Source organism: Dama dama, chromosome 15 (assembly GCF_033118175.1).
Source record: "Dama dama isolate Ldn47 chromosome 15, ASM3311817v1, whole genome shotgun sequence".
Lineage (NCBI taxonomy): Eukaryota > Metazoa > Chordata > Mammalia > Artiodactyla > Cervidae > Dama > Dama dama.
The window spans coordinates 27,494,356-27,508,577 of NC_083695.1; positions in this window are offsets into that span (position 1 = coordinate 27,494,356).

Consider the following 14,222-nt stretch of genomic DNA (forward strand, 5'->3'; position numbering starts at 1 on the left):
TGGCTAAATAAATTCTGGCTTAGCCAATTAATAGAATACTGCACACCTAAGAACAATTACATTCACATGTGCAGATGGAAGAAACTCACAAATATATGGTTAAGTTTAAAAAGACAAATATAAAAAATGTAACTAGTATCCCCATATTTTAGGAAAGTAAAAACAGAGAAACAACCATGTGTGTTAATAGTACAGTGGGGATTTTCCTGGTGGTCCACTGGCTAAGACTCCACACTCCCAATGCTGGGGGCCTAGTTCCATTTCTCATCAGGGAACTAGATCCCACATGCTGCAACTAAGACCCGGTGCAGCCAAATAAATAAAAACAAATGTATATAAGTATGGCGGAGCAAGATGGCAGAGTAGAAGAACATTCGCTCATCTTCTCCTGTGAGAACGCCAAAATTACAACTCACTGCTGAACAACTGTCGACAGGAAAATGTTGGATCCCACCAAAAAAGATATGCCACATCCAAGGATAAAGGAGAAGCCCCAGCAAGATGGTAGGAGGGGCAAAATCACGTTTAGAATCAAACCCCATACCCGCCAGAGACACTTGGAGGGCCCAAACAAACCTTCCATGCACCAGGACCCAGAGACCCCACAGACTGAGGAGAACTGTGTTTGAGAGTCTCCTGCGGAGGTACGGGTCAGTAGCGGCCTGCTGCAGGGGCAAGAGCTCTGGGTGCAGCAGACCTGGGTATGGCATAAGCCCTCTTGGAGGAAGTCACCATTAACCCCACCGTAGAACTGCCACAACTTACACAGGACTGGGGAAACAGACTCTTGGAGGGCACAAATAAAACTTTGTGCACACCAGGACCCAGGAGAAAGGAGCAGTGGCCCCAAAAGAGGCTGACGTGGACTTGCCCGTGAGTGTCCATGAGTCTGTGGCAGAGGTGTGGGTCAGCGGTGGCCGGCTGCATGGTGGGGCACTCAATGCAGCAGTGCATGCATGGGACCCTTTGAAGGAGATTGCCTTTATCTTCATTACCTCCACCATAGTTTGGCCTCAGGTCAAACAACAGGGAGGGAACACAGACCCACCCATCAACAGAAAATTGGATTAAAGATTTACTGAGCATGGCCCCACTCATCAGAATGAGACCCAGTTTCCCCCTCAGTCAGTCTCTCCCATCCATAAGAAGCTTCCATAAGCTTGTTAACCTTATCTGTCAAACAGCATGAAAACCACAATAACAGAAAACTAATCAAACTGATCACATGGACCACAGCCTTGTCTAACTCAAAGAAAAAAATGATCATGATGTGTGGAGCCACCCAAGACAGATGGGTCATGGTGGAAAGTTCTGGCAAAATGTGCTCCACTGGAGAAGGGGGTGGCACACCACTTGAGTATTCTTGCCTTGAGAACCCCAAGAACAGTATGAAAAGGCAAAAAGATAGGACACTGAAAGATGAACTCCCCAGATCGGTAGGTGCCCAATATGCTACTGGAGATCAGTGGAGAAATAATTCCAGAAAGAATGAAGAGATGGAGCCAAAGCAAAACAACACCCAGTTGTGGATGTGCCAGGTGATGGAAAAAGTCCGATGCTGTAAAGAAAAATATTGCATAGGAACCTGGAATGTTAGGTTCATGAATCAAAGTAAACTCTTAAGTGGTCAAACAGGAGATGGCAAGAGTGAACATTGACGTTTTAGCAATCAGTGAACTAAAATGGACTGGAATTGGCGAATTTAACTCAGATGACCATTATATCTACTATTGTGGGCAAGAATCCCTTAGAAGAAATGGAGTAGCCATCATAGTCAACAAAAGAGTTTGAAATGCAGTACTTGGATGCTGTCTCAAAAATGACCAAATGGTCTCTGTTCGTTTCCAAGGCAAACCATTCAATATCACAATAATCCAAGTCTATGCCCCAATCACTAATGCTGAAGAAGCTGAAGTTAAACGGTTCAATGAAGACCTACAAGACCTTCTAGAACTAACACCCGAAAAAGATATCCTTTTCATCATCATAGGGGACTGGAATGAAAAAATGGGAAGTCAAGAGATACCTGGAGTAACAGGCAAATTTGGTCTTGGAGTTCAAAATGAAGGAGGGCAAAGGCTAACAGAGTTTTGCCAAGAGAATGCACTGATCATAGCAAACACCCTCTTCCAAAACCACAAGAGAAGACTCTACACATGGACATCACCAGATGGTCAATACTGAAATCAGATTGATTGTATTCTTTGCAGCCGAAGATGGAAAAACTCTATACAGTCAGTAAAAACAAGACCGGGAGCTGACTGTGTCTCAGATCATGAACTGATCTTATTGCCAAATACAGACTTAAAGAAAGTAGGGGAAACCACTAGACCATTCAGGTATGACCTAAGTCAAATCCCTTACGATTATACAGTGGAAGTGAATCTATATTCAAGGGATTAGATCTGATAGATAGTGCTTGAAGAGACAGTGCCTGATAGAGAGTGCCTAAAGAAATACCAACAGATGTTTGTGACATTGTACAGAAGGCAGTGATCAAGATCATCCCCAAGAAAAAGAAATGCAAAAGTTCCAAAGAAAAGCACGAAGAGATAAGAAAGCCTTCCTCAGTGATCAGTGCAAAGAAATAGAGGAAAACAATAGAGTGGGAAAGACTGGAGATCTCTTCAAGAAAATTAGAGATATCAAGGGAACATTGGCATGCCAAGATGGGCACAATAAAGGACAGAAATGATATGGACCTTACAGAAGCTAGAAGATACTAAGAAGAGGTGGCAAGAATACACAGAAGAACTATACAAGAAAGATCTCCATGACCCAGATAACCACAGTGATATGATACTGTGATACTCATCTAGAGCCAGACATCCTGGAATGCAAAGTCAAGTGAGCCTTAGGAAGCATCACTATGAACAAAGCTAGTGGAGGTGATGGAATTCCAGTTGAGCTATTTTAAATCCTAAAAGATAATATTGTGGAAGTGCTGCCCTCCATATGCCAGCAAACTTGGAAAACTCAGCAGTGACCACAGGACTGGAAAAGGTCAGTTTTCATTCCAATTCCAAAGAAAGGCAATGCCAAAGAATGTTCAAACTACCACACAATTGCACTCATCTCACACACTAGCAAGGTAATGCTCAAAATTCTCCAAACCAGGCTTCAATAGTACATGAATCAGGAACTTCAAGATGTTCAACTGGATTTAGAAAAGGCAGAGAAACAAGAGTTCAAATTGCCAACATCCGTTGGATCATCAAAAAAAGCAAGAGATTCCAGAAAAACATCTCCTTCTGCTTTATTAACTATGCCAAAGGCTTTGACTGTGTGGAACACAATGAACTGTAGAAAATTCTGAAAGTGATGGGAATACCAGAAAAATCTGTATGCAGGTCAAGAAGCAACAGTTAGAACTGGACATGGAACAAAGGACTGGTTCCAAATCTGGAAAGGAGTAGGTCAAGGCTGTGTATTGTCACCCTGCTTATTTAACTTATATGCAGAGTACATCATGAGAAATGCTGGTCTGGATGAAGCACAAGCTGGAATCAAGATTGCTGGAAGAAATATCAATACCCTCACATATGCAGATGACACCACACATATGGCAGAAAGTAAAGAACTAAAGAGCCTCTTGATAAAGTGAAAGAGGAGGGTGAAAAAAATTGGAGTAAAACTCAGCATTCAGAAAACCAAGATCATGGTATCTGGTCCCATCACTCATGGCAAATAGATGGGGAAACAATGGATACAGTGACAAACTTTATTTTCGTGGGCTCCAAAATCACTGCAGATGGTGACTAAAGTCATGAAATTAAAAGACACTTACTCCTTGGAAGAAAATTTATGACCAACCTAGACAGCATATTAAAAAGCAGAGACATTACTTTACCAACAAAGGTCCGTTTAGTCAGAGCTATGGTTTTTCCAGTAGTCATGTATGGATGTGAGATTTGGACTATAAAGAAAGCTGAACCCCAAAGAATTGATGCTTTTCAACTGTGGTGTTGGAGAAGACTCTTGAGAATCCCTTGGACAGCAAGGAGGTCCAACCTGTCAACCCTAAAGGAAATAAGTCCTGAATATTCATTGGAAGGACTGATGCTGAAGCTGAAACTCCAATACTTTGGCCACCTGATGCGAAGAACTGACTCATTGGAAAAGACCCTGATGCTGGGAAAGATTGAAGGCGGGAGAAGAAGGGACGACAGAGGATGGGATGGTTAGATTGCACACTGACTCAATGGACATGAGTTTCAGTAAACTCTGGGAGTTGGTAATGGACAGGGAGGCCTTGCATGCTGCAGTCCATGGGGTCAAAAAAGTCGGACACAACTGAGCGACTGAACTGAACTGAATTGAATATTGTTTCCTGTGCTATAGAGTAGGACCTTGCTGTTTATCCATCCTATATATTAAAACTTGCATCTGCTAATCCCAAACTCCCAATCCTTCCCTCCCCCACCTCCTAAACAATGATATATTTTTGACAAACAATTATTGTATGAGGAAAAGTTGTTTTCCCCTCAGATTTTTAGAACTTACAGTTTGTACCAATTATATTTTAATTTTCTTTCTAAATGCCTTAATGGATAAAACATGGAAATCATCAACAACTATGAAACAGTAGGCCTGTATACATAACTTGGGGAATTAATTTTATTATAGGTGAATTATAAAAATAAATATGTTTTGGTAGGTATCTCATTTGAAGCTCTCAGTGGCAAATGGGCAAACTCTTTCTTTTTTTAGAAAAAAATATTATTTTGAAAAAATTATTATTTAGAAGAGACTTTTAATAAGACTTTTTCTTAAATGTTTTCTTACTGACATTTCACTCTGAATTTATATTAAAACTGCACATTTAAAAATTCATACTAAGTGAATAATTATTGCTTTCTATCTCCTTTAAAAATAAATTACCTCATGACACGCATGCTATGCAAGGTTTGCCAGCCTTCTGACATCTGCTCTCCCCACCAATTGAGGTCATTTTTTAATTCTTTTAATAATTATTTCTGGTTATTCCTAACAAACCTGTAGTAAACCAATCAAGAGGCACAGTAAAGCCATACTGCTGAGTCTTGGTCACTGCATTTTAGGATGAATGTATCCACTCAGTACTGTAGTCAAGCTATGTACTGCAAAATATATGTACTGCATTTTTTAAATTTATTTTTATTGAAGGATAATTTCTTTATGGAATTTTGTTGTTTTCTGTCAAACCTCAACATGAATCAGCCATAGGGATACATATATCCCTTCCCTTTAGAACCTCCCTCCCATCTCCCTCCCCACCCCACCCCTCTAGGTTGATACAGAGCCCCTGTTTGAGTTTCCTGAGCCATACAGCAAATTCCCGTTGGCTCTCTATTTTACATAACGTAATGTCAGTTTCCATGTTACTCTTTCCATACATCTCACCCTCTCCTCCCCTCTTCCCATGTCCATAAGTCTATTCTCTATGTCTGTTTCTCCATTGCTGCCCTGTAAATAAATTCTTCAGAGCCATTTTTCTAGATTCTGTATATGTGTATTAGAATACAGTATTTATCTTTCTCTTTCTGACTCACTTCACTCTGTATAATAGGTTCTAGGTTCACCCACCTCATCAGAACTGACTGAAATGTGTTCCGTTTTATGTCTGAGTAATATTCCATTGTGTATATGTACCACAACTTCTTTATCCATTCATCTGTTGATGGGCATCTAGATTGCTTCCATGTTCTAGCTATTGTAAATAGTGCTCCAATGAACAATGGGATACATATGTCTTTTTCAATCCTGGTATCCACAGAGTATATGCCTAGGAATGGGATTGCTGGGTCATATGGTGGTTTTATTCCTAGATTTTTAAGGAACCTCCATAACATCTTCCATAGTGGCTGTATCAATTTACATTCCCACCAACAATGCAAGAGTGTTCCCTTTTCTCCACACCCTCTCCAACATCTATTGTTTGTAGACTTTTTGATGATGGCCATTCTGACCAGTGTGAGGTGATATCTCATTGTGGTTTTGATTTGCATTTCTCTAACAATGAGTGATGTTGAGCATCTTTTCATGTGTTTCTTAGCCATCTATATGTCTTCTTTGGAGAAATGTCTGTTTAAGTCTTTTCCCACTTTTGGATTGGGTTGTTTGTTTTCCTAGTATTGCATGAGCTGCTTGTATATTTTGGAGATTAATCATTTGTCAGTTGTTTCATTTGCTATTATTTTCTCCCATTCCAAGGGTTGTCTTTTCACCTTGCTTATAGTTTCCTTTCCTGTGCAAAAGCTATTAAGTTTAATCAGGTCCCACTTGTTTACTTTTGTTTTTATTTCCATTACTTTAGGAGGTGGGTCATAGAGGATCTTGCTTTGATTTATGTTATCAAGTGTTCTGTCTATGTTTTCCTCTAAGAGTTTTATAGTTTCTGATCTTTCATTTAGGTCTTTAATCCATTTTGAATTTATCTTTGTGTATGGTGTTAGGAAGTGTTCTAATTTCATTCTTTTACATGTAGCTGTCCAGTTTTCCCAGCATCATTTATTGAAGAGGCTGTCTTTGCCCCATTGTATATTCTTGCCTCCTTTGTCAAAAATAAGGTACCCCTAGGTGTGTGGGTTTATTTCTGGGCTTTCTATCTTGTTCCATTGGTCTATATTTCTCTTTTTGTGCCAGTACCATAATGTCTTGATGTATGTCTTGATCTAGCATATTGTAGCTTTGTAGTATAATCTGAAGTCAGGAAGGTTGACTCCTCCAGCTTCATTCTTCTTTCTCAAGACTGTTTTGGCTATTCGGGGTCTTTTGGGTTTCCATATGAATTGTGAAATTTTTTGTTCTAGTTCTGTGCAAAATGCCATTGGTAATTTGATAGGGATCACATTGAATCTGTAGATTGTGTTTGGTAGTATATTCATTTTCACAATATTGATTCTTCCTACCCAGGAACATGGAATATCTCTCCATCTGTTTATGTCATCTTTGATTTCTTTCATCAATGTCTTATAATTTTCTGTGTACAGTTCTTTTGTCTCCTTAGGTAAGTTTATTCCTAGATATTTCATTCTTTTTGTTTCAATGGTGAATGGGGTTGATTCCTTAATTTCTCTGATTTTTCATTGTTAGTATATAGAAGTGCAAGTGATTTCTGTGTATTGATTTTGTATCCTGCAACTTTGCTAAATTCACTGGTTAGCTCTAGTAGTTTTCTGACAGTATCTTTAGGGTTTTCTATGTACAGTATCATATCATCTGCAAGCAGTGAGAACTTTACTTCTTCCTTTCCAATCTGGATTCCTTTTATTTCTTTTCTCTGCTGTAGCTAGGAATTCCAGAACTATGTTGAATAATAGTGATGAAAGTGGACACCATTGTCTTGTTCCTGATCTTAGGGGGAATGCTTTCAGTTTCTCACCGTTGAGAATAATGTTTGCTGTGGGCTTATCATATATGCCCTTTACTATGTTGAGGTACAGAGAAGGCAATGGCACCCCACTCCAGTACTCTTGCCTGGAAAATCCCATGGACGGAGGAGCCTGGTAGGCTGCAGTCCATGGGGTCGCGAAGAGTCGGGCACAACTGAGCGACTTCACTTTCATTTTTCACTTTCATGCATTGGAGAAGGAAATGGCAACCCACTCCAGTATTCTTGCCTGGAGAATCCCAGGGACAGAGGAGCCTAGTGGGCTGCCGTCTATGGGGTCGCACAGAGTCGGACACGACTGAAGCAACTTGGCAGCAGCTGCAACATGTTGAGGTAGGTTCCTTCTATGCCCATTTTTTGAAGAGTTTTAATCATAAATGGGTGCTGAATTTTGCCAAAGGCTTTTTCTGCATCTATTGAAATTATCATTTAGTTTTATCTTTCAGTTTGTTAATATGGTGTATCACATTGATTGATTTGCATATATTGAAGAATCCTTGCATTCCTGGAATAAACCCAACTTGATCATGGTGTATGAGCTTTTGATGTGTTGCTGAATTCTGTTTGCTAAAATTTTGTTGACGATTTTTGCATCTATGTTCATCAGTGATGTTGGCCTGTAGTTTTCTTTTTTTTGTGTTGTCTTTGTCTGGTTTTGGTATCAGGGTGATGGTGGCCTTGTAGAGTGAGTTTGGAAGTGTTCCTTCCTCTGTAATTTTCTGAAAGAGTTTTAGAAGGACAGGCATTAGCTCTTCTCTAAATGTTTGATAGAATTCTCCTGTGAAGCCATCTGGTCCTGGGCTTTTGTTTTGGGGGAGATTTTGGATCACAAAATTTTCAGTTTCAGTGCTTGTGATTGGGTTGTTCATAATTTCTGTTTTTTCCTGGTTCAGTCTTGGAAGATTGAACTTTTCTAAGAATCTTTCCATTTCTTCCAGGTTATCCATTTTATTGCCATATAGTTGTTCATAACAGTCTGTCATAATCCTTTGTATTTCTGCATTGTCTATTGTAACCTCTCCTTTTTCATCTCTAATTTTGTTGATTTGATTCTTCTCTCTTTTTTCCTTGATGAATCTGGCTAAAGATTTGTCAATTTTATCTTCTCAGAGAACCAGCTTTGAGTTTGATTAATCTTTACTATTGTTTCTTTCATTTCTTTTTCATTTATTTCTGCTCAGAACTTTATGATTTATTCACTTCTACCAATTTTGGGGGTTTTTTTTTCTTCTTTTTCCATTTGTTTTAGGTGTAAAGTTAGACTGTCTATTTGATGTTTTTCTTGTTTCTTGAGGTAGGATTGTATTGCTATAAACTTCCCTCTTAGAACTGCTGTTGCTGCATCCCATAAGTTTTGAGTTGTCGTGTTTTCATTGTCATTTGTTTCTGGAAAGTTTTTTATTTCCCTTTTGATTTCTTCAGTAACCTGTTGGTTATTTAGAAGTATGTTGTTTAATCTCCATGTGTTTGTGTTTCTTACAGTTTTTTTCTTGTAATTGATATCTAGTTTCTTACGGTTGTTGTGGGAAAAGATGCTTGATATGATTTAAATTTTCTTAAATTTACTGAGGTTTAATTTGTGACCCAAGATGTGGTCTATCCTGGAGAATGTTCCATATGCACTTGAGAAGAAAGTGTATTCTTCTGCATTTGGATGGAATGTCCTGAAGATATCATTGAGATCCATCTCATCTAAAGCATCATTTAAGACTTACTTTTCCTTATTAATTTTCTGTTTTGATGACCTGTCCATTGGTGTGAGTGGGATGTTAAAGTTTCCTACTATTATTGTGTTACTGTCAATTTCCCCTTTTATATCTGTTAGTGTTTGTCTTATGTATTGAGGTGTTCCTATGTTGGGTGCATAGATATTTACAATGTTATGTCTTCCTCTTGGATTGCCTTGATCGTTAGGTAGTATCTTTCCTTATCTCCTGTAATCTTCTTTATTTTAATGTCTATTTTGTCTGATATGAGGATTGCTACTCCAGCTTTCTTTTGCTTCCCATTTGCATGGAATATATTTTTCCATCCTCTCACTTTCAGTCTATATTATCTTGAGGTCTAAAGTGGGTTTCTTGGATACAGTATAATATGGGTCTTGTTTTTGTACCCATTCAGCCAGTTTGTGTCTTTTGGTTGGAGCATTTAATCCAGTTACATTTAAAGTAATTATTGATATATATGTTCCTATTGCCATTTTCTTAATTGGGGTTGATTTTGTAGATCTTTTTTCTTTTCTTGTATTTCTTGAGTCCGTTTAACATTTGTTGTAAAGCTGGTTTGGTTGTACTGAATTCTCTTAACTTTTGCTTATCTGAAAAGCTTTTGATTTCTCCATCAATTTTGAATGAGATCCTTGCCAGATACAGTAATCTAAGTTGTAGATTTTTCCATTTCAGTACTTTAAATATATCCTGCCATTCTCTTCTGGCCTGTAAAGTTTCTGCTGAAAGATCAGTTGTTAAGTTCAGGGGGTTTCCCTTGCATGTTACATGTTCCTTCTCCCTTGCTGCTTTTAATTTTATTTCTTTGGGTTTAGTCTATGTTAGTTTAATTAGTATGTGTCTTGACATGTTTCTCCTTGGGTTTATCCTGTATAGGACTCTTTGTGCCTCTTGGACTTGATTGACTATCTCCTTTTCCATGTTGAGGAAATTTTCAACTATAATCTCTTCAAAAATGTTCTCATACCCTTTCTTTTTCTCTTCTTCTTCTTGGACCCCTATTATTTGAATGTTGTTGCATTTGATATTGTCCCAGAGGTCTTCAAGACTATCCTCAGTTCTTTTCATTATTTTTATTTTATTGTGCTCTTCAGAAGTTATTTCCACCATTTTATCTTCCAGCTCACTGATTCATTCTTCTGCTTCAGATATTCTGCTATTGATTCCTCCTAGAGTATTTTTAATTTCAGTTACTGTGTTGTTTGTCTCTGTATGTTTATTCTTTATTTCTTCTAGGTCTTTGTTAATTGATTCTTGCATTTTCTCCATTTTGCTTTCAAGGCTTTTGATCATCTTTACTATCATTATTCTGAATTCTTTCTCAGGTAGTTTGCCTCTTTCCTCTTCATTTATTTGGACTTCTGTGTTTCTAGTTTGTTCCTTCATTTGTGTTGTATTTCTCTGCCTTTTCTTTTTTTTTTTTTTTTTTTTAGCTTACAATGTTTAAAGTCTCCTTTTCCCAGGCTTCAAGGTTGAATTCTTTCTTCCTTTTGGTTTCTGCCCTCTAAGTTTGGTCCAGTGGTTTGTGTAAGCTTCTTATAGGGTGAGATTTATGCTGAGTTTTTGTTTGTTTGTTTTTCCTCTGTTGGACAAGGCTGAGTGAGGTGGTAATCCTGTCTGCTGATGGTTGGGTTTGTATTTGTTTGTTTGTTTGTTTAGATGAGGCATCCTGCACAGGGTGCTGCTGGTGGTTGGGTGATGCCGGGTCTTGTATTACAGTGGTTTCCTTTGAGTTCTCACTATTTGATACCCCCTAGCATTAGTTCTCTGGTGGTCTAGGGTCTTGGAGTCAGTGCTTCCACTCCAAAGGCTCAGGGCTTGATCTCTGGTCAGGAACAAAAAGTCCACAAGTGGTTTGTTATGGCATTAGTGAAAGTGAAAGTGAAGTCGCTCAGTCGTGTCCAACTCTTTGCGACCCCATGGACTGTAGCCCACCAAGCTCCTCCATCCATGGGATTCTCCAACCAAGAATACTGGAGTGGGTTGCCATTTCCTTCTCCAGGGGATCAAACCCAGGTCTCCCGCATTGTGGGCAGACACTTTAACCTCTGAGCCACCAGGGAAGCCCTTGTTATGGCATTAAGTGAGATTAAAACAAATATCCAAAAGTGAGAAACCAAAGATGAACCCCAGGCAAATGACAGTTACAAAATCAGGCAAATAATAATTTTAAAATGGAATATACACATATAATACATATACACCCATGAGCCAAGTCAAAACAGTCCAACAAAAATAAAGTACAGTAGACTGACCCAGCAAACAAAGGAAATCAAAAATTATATTTGCCAGTTAAGAACAAAACTAACTAAAGCACAAACTGGAAGACAAAACTAAAGAAGGTGCCAACCTGGGAATAAAGCAATGAAAACAAAACTAACAAATATGTTGAGAGGAAAGGAAAAAAAGAAAAAGAAAAAATAGATATGCAAAGTTAAATAGAGGTAGACGAAGATTTATATATATATTAAAGATTAACTGCAAGGGGAAAAGCAAAGTAGGAAAGGAAAACAGAGGAATCAATGTAGAAAAAATGTAGTAGGTTTAAAAAATTAAAAGTTAAAATTATAAAAAAGAGAAAAAGATTTTTTTAAATGAAAGGAAAAAAAGGAGAAAAAAAAAGAAAACTCCACAGAACTACAAAAGCCCAATATAGATACAGAGGTTTATAACAACACAAAAAGTGTGACTGTATACACACACACACACACCCATAAGCAAAATCAAAACAGTCCAACAAAAATAAAGTACAATAGCTTGACCTGGCAAACAAAGGAAACCTAAAATTATATCTACCAGAACAAAACTAACTAAAGCACAAACTGGAAAACAAAACTAAAGCAATGTGCCAATTGGGGTATAAGGCAATGAAAATAGAGCTAACATATGTTGAGAGGAAAGGAAAGAAGAAAAGAAAGAATAGCTATGCAAAGTTAAAGAGAGGTAGATGAAGAAGATTTATGTATATTGAAGATTAACTGCAAGGGGGAAAGAACAATAGGAAAAGCAAACAAAGGAATAAATGTAGAAAAATATAATAGGTTTTTAAAAATAAAAAAATTAAAATTATAAAATAGAGAAAAGGAAAAAAATGGAAGAAGAAAGAGAAAAGGAAAAAAAGAAAAACTCCACAGAACTGCAAAGGCCCAACATAGAGGCAGAGGTTTACAACAACAATTAAAAATGTGACTGATAAACACATGTACATATACACCCGTAAGCAAAATCAAAACAGTCCAACAATAATAAAGTACAATACATTGACCTGGTGAACAAAGGGAACCAAAAATTATGTCTACCAGAACAAAACGAACTAAAACACAAAGTGGAAAACAAGACTAAAGCAAGGTGCCAACTGGGGTATAAAGTAATGAAAATAAAACTAACAAATATGTTGAGACTAAGGGAAAGAAAGAAAGAAAAGAAAGAATAGATATGCAAAGTTAAATAGAAGTAGATAAAGATTATATATTAAAGATTAACTGCAAGGGGAAAAGCAAACAAAGGAAAAAATGTAGAAAAAATAATAATAGATTTTAAAAATGGAAGATTAAAATTTTAAAAAGAAAAAAAAATTCCCCAGAACTGCAAAAGCCTGATATAGAGGCAGAGGTTTATAACAACAATAAAAAAATATGACTGAGAAAAAAAAAAAAAAGCTCAAAAGCTTAGTTAAGAGTTCATAGTGCCAATAAAATTGACAACTACAACAGAGGCAGGGGAAAGGAAAAAAACGAAAAAAAAATCCAAATCTACAGAACACATCAAAATATAAGAATAATAAATGTTTTTCTTGGGTCACTGCTGTCAGAGTCCTTTCCCTTGCTGGGAGTCACAGTTCGCTTCACCTCCCTAGGATGCCCTCTAACGCTGTGCTGATCTCTGGACCTGCTGTGAGGGCAGCTCAGAGTCTAATCTGTGTGTTCTACAGATTCTAATCTGTCCTACTCCTGTGCATTCTTGCCTCCAATGTCCACAGCTATCAGAACTAGTGTGTTTTCTTTTGTGGGAGCTCTCAATGACCTTTTATATATTCCACAGACACAAAGTCTGCCTAGTTGATTGTGTGGGTTTAATCTGCAGCTGTACAGCTGGTGGGCGGGTTTTGGGCCTTCTTCCTCAGTCACACTGCCTCTGGGTTTCAATTGTGATCTTATTTCCACCTTTGGATATGGGCCATCCACTGGGGTTTGCTCCTGAGGCTGCCCTGGAGGACTTGGGTCTGCCCCTGTGAGGGCCAGGTGTGGAGGTGGTGCAGCTGCTTGGGTTGCAGGGGTTCTGGCAGCACCGGGTACTCAGGGGATTTGGAGGCTAGGTCAGCAGGAAATATAGTGCTCTAGAAGGGTATGGCCACCAGTATTGGCCAATACGCTCCAGTATTCTTGCCTGTAGAACCCCCCTCAATGACAGAGAAGCCTGGCGGGCCACAGTCCACAGGGTCACAGTGAGTCGGACACTACAGAAGCGACCCTGTGTGCATGGGCACAAGACTTCTTTTGCCTGTGGCAGCTCTGCCCCAGTGAGAGTTGAGCGTGAAGGTAGCGCAGCTGCTTGGCTTGTGGGGACCCTGGCAGCACCAAGTTCGCAGGGACACAGTCTGCCTCCACCGCAGGAGTTATAGCCCTATCAGAACCTTTTTTCAAGCTTCTTGTAGCTGCCGATCAGAAGGCCTCTTTGGCCAGTCTTTCTCCATAGCTCCGCCCCTTCAGGCACTTAGAGGGCTCCCTTGCCTGGGGTCCTTCTCTGTAGATCGGTGAGTCAGGCACTTACAGGGGCACCCTGGGTGGGGTCCTCCTCCAGTTCAGTGCGTCCGGCGTTTGATGGGACAGCCTCTCTATTGTTCAGCTGCCAATGCTGTCCTGTGGGGGAAGAGAGGCTATGGTGATGGCTCCAACCCCTACGGTGTGACTTGCTTCCATGGCTGCCTGGCTTTCCTCCAGAGGCATTTCCCACCACAATCTCCTCCCTCACATCCCCTCAATCCATCTCTCCGCAGTCAATAGCAGCTCTCGCCCTGGGATTGCTCCACAATCCCTAAACTCCAGCTCCCAGCCATTGAGCCACCTAGGGTATCTATGGCTGTGGTAAGGGTTGTCTGATTCTCGTTCCATTTAGGCTGCCAC